The sequence below is a fragment of the Cavia porcellus genome, unplaced genomic scaffold (assembly GCF_034190915.1).
Source record: "Cavia porcellus strain 051 isolate PalLab524CR breed Dunkin Hartley unplaced genomic scaffold, mCavPor4.1 scaffold_14, whole genome shotgun sequence".
NCBI classification, from domain to species: domain Eukaryota; kingdom Metazoa; phylum Chordata; class Mammalia; order Rodentia; family Caviidae; genus Cavia; species Cavia porcellus.
Genome location: NW_026947497.1, coordinates 37352839 through 37367591, shown reverse-complemented (window position 1 = coordinate 37367591; position 14753 = coordinate 37352839). Strand labels below are relative to the sequence as shown.

At 36.5% G+C, this 14753-nt stretch overlaps 1 non-coding gene across 1 annotated transcript; it reads right to left on the bottom strand.

Moving 5' to 3' along the window:
- Positions 1 to 444: 444 nt before the first annotated feature.
- On the bottom strand, positions 445 to 581 carry LOC111753670 (small nucleolar RNA SNORA2/SNORA34 family). The gene has a single exon (XR_002788455.1). It is a non-coding gene; the product is annotated as a small nucleolar RNA SNORA2/SNORA34 family (small nucleolar RNA).
- Between the last annotated feature and the right edge of the window lie 14172 nt (positions 582 to 14753).

Below are 14753 nucleotides of genomic sequence, written 5' to 3'. Positions count from 1 at the left end.
ATGGTGGGACCCCAGCCAGTCACAGCGGGACCCTTGCAAGTTGCGGCAGGACCCCGGCAAGTCATGGCAGGACCTTGACCAGTCACAGTGGGACCTTGGATGGTCGGCAAGTCACTTTAATTTCTTCTTGGGACAAGAGAATTCATCTCCCTTTGTTTGGGGCTCCCCATGCTATATTATGTTGAATTCTAAATTTGACTGTCTCAGGGAGCTTCTGTAGCCAGTTGTTATCTATCTGCCATCTTTGCTCAAAAAAACCCATACTTTCATGTATATTGAAGTTCAACAAAACAAAACAGGCATGGTGGAAGGGGTTGCTTGGTTTCCTGGTGCTCCAGGTTCCAGCATGGTGCAGGTCCCAGTAAATGCCAGTGACTCCCATCCTGGGCCACCGGAGCCTGCCACACTCACAGCCACTCACCAGTGCGGGGAGGGGTTGCTTCAAGCCTTTTCTTTCTAATGAATTGACCATTTCACTGCCCAAGTTCTGAAATGGCCAACAGACCATAGAAAGACATCTCTTTAGGCTCCTGCTTGAAACCAACAGTGTCAGGAAGCTGCCAGCCTTGATTCAGGGCCAGAAATATGTACTTATAAGGATGGATTTTTCTGCACTAAAATGATAGTGTCCATGAATGTTTACTGATAAAGCAAGAAGTCTCTGGTAAAATAATAATTAACAATCAGGTTAAACGAATGAATACCTACAGCTGTAATTGTAGTGGATAAATGCAGGTATATTTTTAAGGAGAAAGCTGAATTGACATATAGATCCTAAAGTGATTACCTCAATATAGTGGGATCTTGGGTGTCATCGTTACTTTTTTTTTTTGCACATCTCTGGGTTCCACTTTTTCTTCAATAAGTTTGCATTGCTTTTTAATAAGAAAAACAAACACTAAATGTACTATAAAACAAAAAGTACTAAGATCACTTGACAGCAACTGATCTATTGGTATTTGTAGTGATTACATAAAACATGGGTAAGAAGCAAATCAATAATAATATAAATGACCTTTTTTTAGGGTCAGCCTTTCCCAAAGTATGTTCTCCAGAGATACACATCTACAAACTTCTGTGGGGAACTAAAGCTCAGTGTTAAGACCCATGACAATGACAGCAACATTAACAAAAAGGACTAATCCTTTTGCTGATTCTGAGAAGTTGTGTGGTGGAGAAACCCATCAGCACTGCTTTACCTCAGCCCCCTTCCCCAAGGAGCACCTACTGATATTTCTTGGGCCCTGTCTTCTGTCTTCTAGTAAAGTAGGAGAAAAGCCTCTGTTTTTGTATTAAGTCTCCAAAGTCTCTCATTTTGACTACTTTGCTAAAGAAGGAATTCAACAGGTAAAGGCCTTCACTTCATGTGTCGAATAGTTCAAGGGCAACGCAATTATAGACGACGATACTTTTGCAGTCTGTCTGGGTTTTCCACGGACTTCTCCTCCATGAGGAGCAAACCAGCGCTGCATTCCTGTCTGGACTTCATTTCTGCCCCTAAGAGGAGAATGGGCCATCTACAGCAAACTACAAGGTGTTACAACTACCACCTTCAGGTCAGCCCTCTGCTTTATTTTTACTTTAAAAATTTTTTCGTAGAAATGCAGGTTGAACCCAAAGTGTTTGCTATATGCACAGCCCTTTATTTTATTTTATTTTTTATTTTGAGACAGTGTCTCACTAATTTTCCCAGGCCAGGCTCAAGCTTGCGATCCTCCTTCAGCCTCCCAAAGTGCTGGGGTCATGAGCCTGTGCTACCACACCCAGCGTCATTACCTCCAGTCCACTCTCACCTCCTCCATTCTGCAGAAATAATGCTTCAAAAATCCCTGCTGAATTTCCAGAGCTGGCTTCCAGCATCTGCAGACCAGCCCCTGGGAGTTTGGCACACTCAATGCTAACAACTTAAATACATTTTTATTATAGTTTTAAAATGGTGATAAAACAACTGTTTTTAAACTTTGGTAAAATATACAAGAGAGTATTTACCTTTTAAATATACAGCTCTGTGGTATTAAGATTCACATTGTTATCATCTACATCTATTTCTGTAACTTTTTCTTCACTCCAAATGGTAGCTCTTTGCACAGTAACCACCATCCCTGTTCCCCACCAGCCTCCTGTAGACTCAATTTTATATTCTATCTCTGGATTTTCTTTTATAGGTATATCATATAAGTGGATTATATATATGTGTGTGTATGTGTGTGTGTGTGTGTATGTGTATATATATATATATATATATATATATTTATTTGTCCAGCTCATTTCCCTTGGCATAATGTCCTTAAGATTCAAACATAACATTTTTCGATTAATCATAATAATTTCATCACAATGAAAGCCATGATCTTGTTTTTAATCTTTCTCCACGGTTTCTGTAACACTATAAAATGGAAAGTGTGAGGCCTGGATTGCAGTACACTTGTGCTTAGTTTCTTTTCTGATTCTATTGCTGAGATAGAAATTCTTGATCATAACTATTTGTCAATTTCTTGTCTCCATCTCATGGTTCTAAGTATGTATCTTGAACATGTGTCTGGTACCCAGAGAAGCGTGGTATGATTTCTTTCTCAGCAATGTCAGGCACTAGTATTAAACACATCACACTTAATACCTGGAAAAGCTTCTGTTTTTCACCTCAGAGATGGAGTCCTATTCCACTTTTATTCCATATGGAATCACACTGAAATCAGACCCTGCATGGCCAGTGCTCTCGGTTCTATCACAAAATAATAAGAAATAAACTTTTAAAAAGTGACTTCAAAAAAAGTGATTTCATGTGACAGTGAAAGCATTTCTACATGGTTAGAACAGCATTTGAGTTTTCTTTTGTCATAGTTTTTGGATATAGTGTATATATTCTATAATTCTATAATGCCATTGATTTGTCCAGCTAATGAAAAAATTCAAGTGGCAAAATCATACTTGTTGATTAAGGTAGCTGAGGTTAAGGTAGCTGAGAAATCCTGATATGTACCACATTTTAAATGATGAAATTTATACTCTGACTACACTGAGGCTGCTGAAAAATAAACTCTCTCACTGAGATCTGCCACTTGAAGGAAATTACTTTCCAAAAAATACTATTACTGGTGTCATGAAGAAAGCCTTTTGTCTTATTCTTGGTTTCCAAAACATGTGTAAACACTTCCCATTCCCAGAAGCGGGTTCCTTCTGTGTGGGAAAAGTGGTGTCGCTCGCTGCCAGTTGCTTCACAAAGCCTGCTTGAAAGATGGATGCTGTAGGCTGCGCTTTGAATGCGGGAGCCACTTTCACCCCTGTCTTTCTGGGAATAAAATAATGGACAAAGGGACGCTATTTTTTCCCAAGTAGTAAACACTTGCGAGTCCACATTTCATCATTAGTGCTGTGAGTGGCTTTGCAGCCTTGGCTCACAGGCCGATTGCTAAATACATGAAAAACCTTCTCTTGAATAGGGATTTGGGGCCATAATTCAGCCAATAAATCGATGATCACTTCTCTCTCATAGTCTTTTCTTTTTTCTCCCCTCCCCTTTCCTTCCCTCCCCACCCCTCCCCTCCCCTCTTCTCTCCTTTCCTCCCCTCTAAGGATGAGGTTCCTGACAAGAAATGTCACAAGGAAAGGAGGAATATTCCCCTAGGCTCAGGTCCTCATTCACAGATAGGGAAAATGAAGCATGTGGAATAAAGAGAAGGGTTGTCTCAAGCTGATGGACAGGCCCATGGCACCGCCTGTGTTGATGTCTTTTGTATGTTTCTGTGCATGTCTGCCAAGTACCAGTGATCTCATCTATGATGATTTTAATGTGAGTCAAATATCTACTATAGCTTGCGTTCTTACAAAACATTGCTTTTCTGTGCTGTGTGCCATTAATGTTATATAATGTATGATGTTCTTTGGGATTGTGAAATTCCCAGGAGCTTATTAACATTTCTTTCTGAGCACAGTAATCATTACTGTTGCAGTTGATTTTATAAACTTCTTAGTGATAGTGTGACTTACATGTTTTATTTATTTATTTATTGGTGTATAATTTTGAATAATGTTTCTTTAGTTCTGGTCTCTTCCCAATCTGTAAATGACACAAATTTATCAATTTCATGCTTGAAAGCATTATTTTGTGCTTCTTCAAGAAAAACTCAATTGGTTTATCAGAAAGGTCACAGTATTTTGAAAGCAATGCAAAACCTCCATGGCTTCTTGCCATTCTTTTACAAAATTTGGCAGCAGACAATGCAATAGATATGAGAGGCAAATTGATTGCTGGTCTGATCAAATTTAATTTTCCGTATTCATCAAGATTTACTCATTCTAGTGAATACAGCTTCACATTCCAAATTTGCATTGGGTTTCTGCTCATTGTTTATATTTACAATGTTGTGCTATTTACAGTTCTCATTACACTTTTAAATGATTTATTTCTATGAACCAGCTATCATAATACAAAATTTAAAATGTAAGATTAGTAGATATAAATAAACAAAATTCAACAGGCAAGGAAAAATGCACCAATAATTATTAGCTGAGATGAATGGCTTTTAGGAATATAGTGACTACTGAATATATTACTAGATTTTTCTAAAACATAATAAAGTAATCTTTAGGCTTAAGTTTACAGAATGAATTGCATCTTTTTCATTCTGGAGTTAACCTGAGAATGCCAGTGACCCTTAGTCTACATGGGGTCAGCATATTCCTGTAGGGTGCTGATCTCAGGATGATGATTGCCTGCCCTCCAAAATAGCCCATCATTCAAAGTTCCCAAGTCATTAGTTAGTCCTCCTATCTTTGTAAGATAGATCTGACTCATAAAACCCAAAACAACACTTACTAATAATGAGCTCATGGCATAAAAGCTGTATATAAACCAGACATAACCCCCTGCTTTCTCAGAGCATATAATCCAGACCTTAAATAAATTGCAAGCTACCAACTGTGGCAAGTGCTCAAGGAAAAGAATGATCAGATAAAGTATTAGTGTGTGTGTAGGGCTGAAATAGAGCTCAGTAGTAGAGTGCATTTAGGTGCTCCAAAGGAATTGCATTAAAGGCTTGGTTGCTAGCCTATGGTGAATCTTTAGGAGGGGCCTAATGGGAGTAACTTAGGTGGGGTGCCCTTGAAGGGGATATTGGGACCAAAGCCTCTTCCTTTCTTTTTGCTTCCTGGTCACCATGAGTTCAGCAGCTTTGCCTCACCAAGTGCTCCCTGCCATGATGCTCTGCCTCACCACAGGCCCAAAAGTGATGGAGTCAGCCACCCATGGACTGTTATTTCTAAAACTAGGAGTTAAAATACACTTTTCTCTGAGCCTTTCAGGTACTTTATCACAGTGTTGTAAAGCTAACACAGATACTTAGGTTATGTTATATTCATAATAATAGCTGTATAGTAAGAGAGTACCTGGAAATAACATTCATTTATTATTTATTCACTTTTGTTTCCTTTTCTTATTTTAGTGCTTCTCTGTTCCAGCCACTGTTCTAGGATAGATACAGGACGGGGCTTGAGGGGACATATATGAGACAGATAAGACTTCTGTTTTCCTATAACTTTATGTATCTTTAGTTCTAGAGATAAGATAGTTCTTCCTCATAATACAGACAGAAAAATATGATTAAACTCTTAAACTATTAAAAATGCTTATGAAGGTCATCACTGGGATAAAAAAATACCCTTGCCCAGTGACACCTGACTGTAACCTGACTGTTTAATCTTGTGTGAAAGGATGTATCAGTTGGGGTTGGTGGTCCACAGTGCAGAAAATAAACCCTAAAATGGAACTGGTAAGCAAGTGTTATGAATGGGTGACACCAGTCACTGGTATCATCTTACTCCTCTTCAGATCAAAATTTAGCCTCAAGTGGAACACTGCCTATAGAAAGAATTACTGAGGAGCACGTGTTACTGGCACTCATGTCACGTGCAGCGGTCTCCATGAGCGCACTTAACATGAGTCTTTACCTGAGAGGCTGTAAATCGACTTGTGAGTACAAGGCTGAAAGCTGGTCTGGATGGTGTGTGCTGTAGTCATGCTCATGCAGTGGTTCCAGTGTAACCTTCTCTAGAAGACTTCTTTTTTGAACAATTGGCCGATAGCCCAAGAACTGTCCAAATAGCCTATAAAATGTAGAACTGTGAAATCCATGATTTTTGACCCTCTTACCAGTGCAGCTGTCCACATTATCACTAGGAAGACAAGCTAACCCAGCCAGGGGGTTCCTTTAATATCAACAGGTACGGGATGGGAATACGACTCAGTGACACAGCATCTGCTTGGCAAGCAGGAGGTCTTGGCTTTGATTCCTGGTATCAAAAAAAAAAAAAAAATCACCAGGTACTTTTGGTTTATTCCAGCAAGCTGAAATAGTGCATAAGGTTAAAAACAAGCATTCAACAGTTCATTCTTGCTTTCATTTCTTATAAAATTGAAAAGAAACAGAAATAAACATATTTGAACTTGGAAAAGGGGGCTAGAATTTTTTTTTTTACCATAGACAGTTGAGCATTAGACATCTGAGACCAAAGCTATTTTTTCCAGGTTCAGTAAAAATACACAAAGAATTGATAAATTCTCAACTATGCTTTATGGTGACAGTTTATAATTTTAATATTCTTTTAAAACAATTTTTCATTGAAATTTAAAGTCAATCACCAAATACAATTCTGAAAATACAGTATATCACTCTTCATCTCAGCTGAGGGAAGAGCTTTTTCTTGCTTTTGTACCATGATGACCTTGAGTAAATTTTTGCTCAAGGAATGAAAAAGAAAATACAAGTGTCTCCAACATTTCCAAAGAAATGTATTTTTTTTTTAAATAGGCTGTCTGTAAAATGACCTGAGCATGTCAGATTGTACACATCATTGTCAAGATAATGTACTTAAAATAGGTTATGGTAATTACTTCAGAACAATGGAGTGATGGGCCAGGGATTTAGCTCAGTGGCATAAGTGCCTGTCTGGCAAGCATGAGGTTGTGAATTTGATTCCCAGTATAAAAAGAAAGAAAGAAAAAGCAGATGGAATATTTGTTTTTTATGTAAAATGAGCTTAAGAACCTTAAAACATTAATCAGATTTTATACACTTACTGCCTACTTGGATCAGCAAGGGAAAGTTGTAAAAATTACTGATTCACAGGTCCTACTCCTCTGAACTCAGTTCTCTAGTTGATTATAATCTGTGGTCGGAGTGAAGAATGAACCCTGAAATAATTGTGGTAATGTAGTCACCAAAACTCCAGAAATTAAAAATGTACTGAGGGTTAGATTAGGTAGCCAGATAAAATAATAGAAGTGACTACTTAAGTTTGAATTTCAGATAAATAGCAAATATATTTTTAGTATGTGTCTAGAATATTTGTTTTTTAATTCTTTTTGTTAGTTGTCCTTAATTACATCTCTATTCATTTGTTCCTTTATCATGGTTTATATCAATGGCCCCCAAGCCTCATGAATGATGGACACGACCAAATATAGCATTCGTGATTGGTTCATTGTCTAGCGCTTGGATTGGTGATGTGGGTGCTTCATCTGTCCAGGGGTGGAGCCAGCATACGATGTAAAGCGGGAAGAAGCCATGTCTGTCCTTCGTGTTGGTTCCTGCTTCTGCAGTTTGCAGCGGCCCTGAATGGCGGCCTCATCATATTTCCCTGCCTTGGAGCGAGCTGAGTATGGACTGAAACCTCCAAGAGCTGTAACAAATAAACCTTTGCTTTCATAACTTCTGTCATCATGTATTTTGTCTCAGCAATGAGCAAAAGGTAACTAAGACACCCTTTAATCTAAAATTTCAAATTATTGCTATGAAAGTTTTCATATTCTTCCTATTTAACCTCTCTTATACTCTGCCTGTACTTCTATGTATTGGTAACTTGTGTATTTACAACTTTCGGCTTTTGATCACTGTCATCAGAAGTTTATGTATTAGTCCTTTCGAAGATCCAGTTTTTGGTTTTATTGTTCCTCTTCATTGTACTCATTTTCTATTCCATCTACTTATGCTAATTTCCTTATTCTTTTATTTTTCTATTGGTTTATTTTGCGGCACAGATTGAGAACTCTTTACTCAAGATGCTTGGAATCAGGAATATTTCTGATTTGGGATTTTTTTTCAGATTTTAGAAAATTTGCATATACACAACACTTAACAAGTCTAATGTAGAATTTATATATCTCTAATGTGTACTATAGACACACAGTCTGAAGTTTATACATTTTTAATACAACTGTGTTTTGATTGCAACCTTTCGCATGGGGTCAGACTTAGAATTTTCCACTCTTAACATACTGGTGCTCAAAATGCTTCAAATTTTGGAGCATTTCAGATTTTAGATTCAGCTATCAGGGGTGCTCAAGTTTCAAACGTCTTGAGATGGCTACATAATTTTATTTTCAAAACTTCCATTTCTTATACTAAGCATTTTTTTTTTTTTGTCTTTTTCCTTTTCATCGGTACCAGGGATCCAACTCACGACTGCCTGCTTGCAAGGCAGTCGCCTATGCCCCTGAGCTAAATCCCCAGCCCCCCTATACTAGGCATTTTTAAAGCAGAAAATTTCCTGCTGCACACAGCTTACCTGGATCCTATTTTAGCTCTATTGTATTTTCATTACTATTTACTTCATGATATAGTCTAGTTTTCATTATTATTTCTTTTATCCATTGAGGATATATGAGGATTTTGTATAACCGCTTTGTTATTGACTTCTTAGCATAATTGATTTGTGATCAGAGACCATGACAAACAAAAACCTTTTAAAAGTTAAATATATATCTTCAAAAATACAAGAAATACACTGTACAGATTAATAAGTTATTAAAAGTTATAAAACAGGTCAAGTAACCACTCCCTAGATGACAAACAGAACACAGCCAGCGATTCAAAAGCTTCCCTCATTCCTTTCCTAGCACTACACACTCCAGCTCTGAGAGACAGGCATACTGGATTTCTAAATAATCAGCTTTTTACTATATCTTCTTAGCTTGTTCACCGAAGTGTGGTCTTAGACATTAAAGTCCAACCTGCTTATATTTGAACTTCATGTAAATGGGCTCATGTGGTATATTTTGCTTGTTTTATTGAGTATTACATTTGGTGATTCATCAGTTTGGTAGTAGTTACCTTCATTACTTCGTAATATTCAATTGTTTGAAAATATCAGTTTATCTATTGTACTGTTAATTGGCATTGGTTTGTTCCTAGTATAGGGCATAATGCTTCTATGAACATTTTTATGTATTTCTCAAAGCACACATTAACAAGCATTTCTTTCTGTTACATATGTAGGAACACATTAGAGTATCATAAAGCTTGCATATGTTTAACTTTATTTTGAAATTATTTTATTTTTATTTTTTGATACTGAGAATTGAACTCATGACCTCATGCTTGTCGGGCAGGCACTATGCTGCTGAGCTACATTCCAGGCAACAATTTTAAACTTATAGAAAAGTCATAAAAATGGCACAGAGCTTTCCCGTACACAATTCTCCAAGCTTTTCCTAATTATAACATCTTATGTAATAATTCTATTGCAATCAAAACCAGGAAATTGGCATTGACACAATACTATCAATATAAAATATCACCTATTTTATTTGAATTTACAAACTTTCCCATGTTAACATTTCTGTACCTTATGTTTTTAGTGTCATTAAAAAATAGCATATGCTATGATTCTAAATAATGTGATAATCTCTGTCATTCAACTAGGCCCGTTTGATCCATTTACATTCAATGTAAATGCTAACTGATAATGGTTTATCTATGTAAACCATTTAAACCTACCACTTATTTTGTGATTTGTATGTTTTTCCCCTTTACTTTTGAGTCTTCTTTTGGGTTTAATGAATCGTTTTTGTCATAGTATTTATCACTTCATTTCCCCCCCACTTATTTTCTATTATGGTTTGACACAGAAATTTACAAATGAATGCTTAACTTATCGAAGCCTAAGGTTAATTAATATATTTACCACATGGATCTTTACAACACTTCAGGTCCATTTATTTCATAATTTTTACACATTTTAACTGTTATTTTTATTCTACTATATTATTTTAGAATAAAATTTATTGCATATACTTGTTATACAATTGATGCTATGGGACACATATTGATAGCAAAAATGTTACTGTAGTGAAAATTTACATACCATTGTCTCATATACATTTTTTTTTGTTTTTGTGACAATCGCAACTCAACTTTATTCAAGTAGCATGACTCTCAAATCAAGTACAACTTTATTAACTGTATATTTGATCTCCAGATTTATCCTATGTATGTATCAGGTATCTGTGTTCTCTAACCTCCATCTCCCGATTTCTTCCCCACTCATACTGCTGCCCTGGGTAACTATTATTTTGTTCTTTTTTTTCTGTACATTTGAATTTTTTAGGTTGCACATATAAGTATGCAATATTTTGTTTTCTGTGTCTGGCTTCTTTTATTTAGCATAATGTCCTCCAGCCTCATTCATTTTGTGGCTCATCTTTTTGGTGGCTAAATACTATGGGGGGGTATGAATGCTAGAGTTCATTCATTCATTCACTTACTTCCTCATGGGTACAGAGGTTTTTTTCTGTGTGTTGGCTATGGTGAATAATGCTGTGTGGACATGGGATTACAGGCATTTTTAAAGTGATGGTTTCACTTCCTTTGGGTGTATGCCCAGAGAAGGGACTGCTGGGTTATTACTTTAGAAATCTTCATACTGTATGCTATAATAGTCAAAGCCATCTACATTCCCATCCACAGAATCCAGGAGTTCCCTTTCTTTCGCATCCTTTGACTTCTAGTAACAGCTGGAAAACAGGTGTGAAATGGTATCACTAGTGTTTTTGACTTGCATTTCCCTGAAGATTAATGATGTTAAGCACCTTTCCATATTCCTTTTTCCATTTTTATATTTTATTTTGTATTTGAGAATTGTCTATTCAAGTCTTTTGCCCATTTTTAATGTGTTTTCTCCTATGGGTTGTATGTGTTCTCCATAAAATTTGGGTATTCATTATCAGATGCAGATGATCCTCAACTTACAATGAAGTTGCACCAATAAACATATCGTAAGCAAAAAATGCACTAAAAAGCTGAAACATCGTAAGTTGAACCACCATTGAGAACTTTATGTGTATGGTTTGCAGGTGCTTCTTCCCCTCAGTTTGAATGCTGTGTTTCATTCTTCTGGCTGCTTCCTTTGCTCTGCAGAAACTTCTAAATTTCATTTATTTATGTACTTTTATGTTTTAGCCTGAGCTTTTGGTGTGATCTCCAAAAGAAACACTGACAAGGCTTAGGTCCAGGAGTTTCCCCCTTAACATTCAATTCTAGTTTTATAGTTTCTGGTCTTACACTTAAGTCTATTATCCATTTTGAGCTCATTTTTGGCTGGTCCAATGGTTGTTTGCTATCAGAACTTAGAGTTAATTTTTGTCCCTACTTGATGTTTTTTCTCATTATCCATACACTTAGCCCTTCCTTTGCTTCTTTTTGCATAGACTATTCCTTTCAAAGCACTTTTTTCCAGTTCAAATTATGTCTTGTTTTGAAGGTTTTGCACTAGTTGATAAACTCTCTTCATATTTCTTGGCTTAAAATGTGTGTACTTGCATTCTTGAAAAACAGTGTCACTGGATATAGGGTTTTAGATCAGCAGTTATTTTAACATATTAAAGACATTATCTCCAGGCTTTTATTTTTTGCTGCCAGTCTTAGGCTCCTGTGAAAATAATCACCCCCTACCTCACAGGCCTATTTTAAAATCTTAATTCCTTGCTTTTGTTCAGTTATGATACGCATCCAGGTGTAGATTTATTTTGGCTGCCTCTCACTAGTGCTGGAATTCTCAGCCAATTACATCTACCTCCTATCAGTCTCTCTCCCTGTCAACTGAACTCTAAAATGCCTAACTACGCACCACATTACATAAACTCTTGTCATACTCTCCGCTATTCCTAACTCTGCATTCTGAATAGTTTTATCTATCTTGGGTACAAACCTTCAACTGCTTCTTATATATTGTTAACTCTATCCACTGAGTTTCATATTTCAATTGTATTTTCCATTTCTCCAAGTTCTACTATGTTCTCCTACAAATGTATTCATTTTTTAGTTTCCTATCCCCTAAAGATTTCATTTTTCACTCTTAGAAGCGCAGTAATTTTATTATTTTCAATGAAACAGTCTATCTAAATTTATCATACATTTGTTTCTATTGTTTCTGCTTGTTCTTATTCATGGTTTCCTAGTATTGCTCGATTACTTTTGACTGTGAACTGATTTTTGTTTTCCCTTGGAAAATTATTTTTGAGGATTCTTAGAATCCTAAAGTGAGGCTGTCTCTGCCTTTGCTTGGTGCAAAGAAACTATCAATTCAGAAACACCTCCTTTATCCTCCTCCCAAGGGAATATCCCTTTGTATCTGGGCTTTGTGGGCAAAGGATCTCCTAGATCTTCATCTTGGGTAAATGCTGGGCTTTGATTTCTGTTGTCTATACTCTTCAATGACAAAAGCTAAACCTCTGTCTCATTTCGTAAACGCTCCCAGGACACTGCAATATAAACAGTTAGCATCTTTGGAGTCCCTGGCTCTGTTTAGATTTTGTCCTGGAAATTCCATACTGTATTGTTAAAGCTTTACTGCTTTAAATAATGTTTTCCATGTAGTACCCATCCTTTTTAAGTTATTCTTCCTTCCAGCAGGAAGGGCTGGAATAAATGACTCAGCCTGCTATAATAACAGAAATAAAGGTTTTATGTTATAACTAAGAATTTTTTGTATAACTAAGAATTATACCAGTGTTTATATCCCATTTCCTATTCCTAAAGTATTAGGTGTGTTTGTGTGTTTCTTTAAAATTTTCAGGACATTTTTGTATTATTTTTCATCCAAAGACACAACTTATATCTGCAACAGCTTTTATTTCATAATTCTTTAATGTTTACTTCTATTTCACTTTCTCATGATTTTGGGGAGTAGAGAAGAGACTATCTTCCAATTTACAGAACCAAAGATTTAGCTCAATTAGACTTTTTAAAATGATGGATGTTGTTTTTAAAAGTACAACTTCGTATGCATTCCTTCAGACTTGTTTTTATATGCATTTTCCCCTAAAATATCAAAAATTATTTTCCTTTTTGCTTAAGACTGAGATAATTTCCCCACAGATTTTCAAATGATTTTCTCTTAATAATTTGTTTTATTACTTTATTATTTTTTAGAGAATGTAGTCTTAGATTTTTAAGGTATTTTACATGGTCTGGAATGCCCTATGTTTTAGTAACTTTTCCATCACCGAGACATAATATTCCACACGCAGCTATGGAATTTTGGCCCATGGATGGCAGGCATAAATACAGAAACAGCAGGGTAAAAAGGCCTGCCACGAAAGAGCTGCTGAAGGCAGAGGTGGCTGGCCAGCAGAGAGAAGAGACGGCCAGCGAGGGGACACCTCATGTCTTGTCCTCAGTGATTCACTTCTCACCAGGCTCCACCTCCCAACAGCAATTTTTAAGGTGTACAGTGGTTTCTGAGAAACACTAAGTAATATAAAGAAGTAGGGGGAAAATACGTGCATAATCTCATCACTCCAAGGCAACCACTGTTAACTAGTTTCGCTTGTCCTTTTAGTCTTTTTCTGCGATTGTTTCACGTGAGAGCAATTTTCTATTCTGACATGTCACACTATGATAGGCAATTTCTATTATTAAAAATTATTCAACAGAATGTTTACTGCAAGGATGATTTACTTAATATTCCTGTAAATTATACTGTGGTTTCAAATATCTTCGTGCTATTAATAATATTTCATGAATTTTCTTTTTCTTATTAAGTAACAGTGGATCTCAAGCTTTCGGATGCATGTAGACATGCAAAGGCTGCCTTTCCCGAGTTTCTGGTTCCCTAAGCCTCGAGTAGGAGCACAGAATCTACATGTGTAACAACCTCTGTCTGTCTGCTGGTCAAGGGATCACTGCAGTCACAGAATAGGTAAGGATTTGCTTTAATAATTTCTGAAAAGCAACAATTTCTGCAACCTTTCCCTGTACATTGCAGGAAAAACGTTTGTTCTGGTTAGAAAAGGTGGTGGTGTTTATTAAAGCATTCTCTAAAGTCTTTCAATCATTGGCTTTGTTACCCCACTTACTATGGAATCTTACTAGAACACTCATGCATTTGACCCTGAGACGACATCACTGCACAGCTGGCCTCGTTTTGTTTTTCAGTCACCTGCTGTCATCTAGTTCATTTCCTTTGGTGTTTTCCTTCCTGTGGAAAGTCTCTGGTATTTGTGCCATATTATTTCTTTATGAGTACAAAGGCTCATCTTTTATCTTTTTAACTTCCGTGAGTCAATTACTTACACTTCCGTAGTTGTGATCTTTTCATTCCTTATGTTTTAAAAATGCTATATAACTCTTTATGACTGCTGTTTTTAAATTCTTATTTTTAAACATCTTTAACTACATTCTTTTGGCATTTAAATACAGATCTGAGCCAGCACCTGGCTTCCCACTTCAACAGCACCATCATGTGGTAAAACTGTGTATTGCGCTGGGAAGTTTGCCAAGAGCATGCCATTGTAGCACAGGAAAACTTCTAGAAAGAAAACGCTGAAAATGGAGAGATCAAAATTATGGTGAGGATCCCAAATAATTCTTTGGCTTTAGCAAACACACGACAAAACAGGAGGAAGGAAACATCAATGATCAATGATAAGGATGTACACCCTAGAGTCAACATGAGTTCAAAACTATTATGCTGGCTGG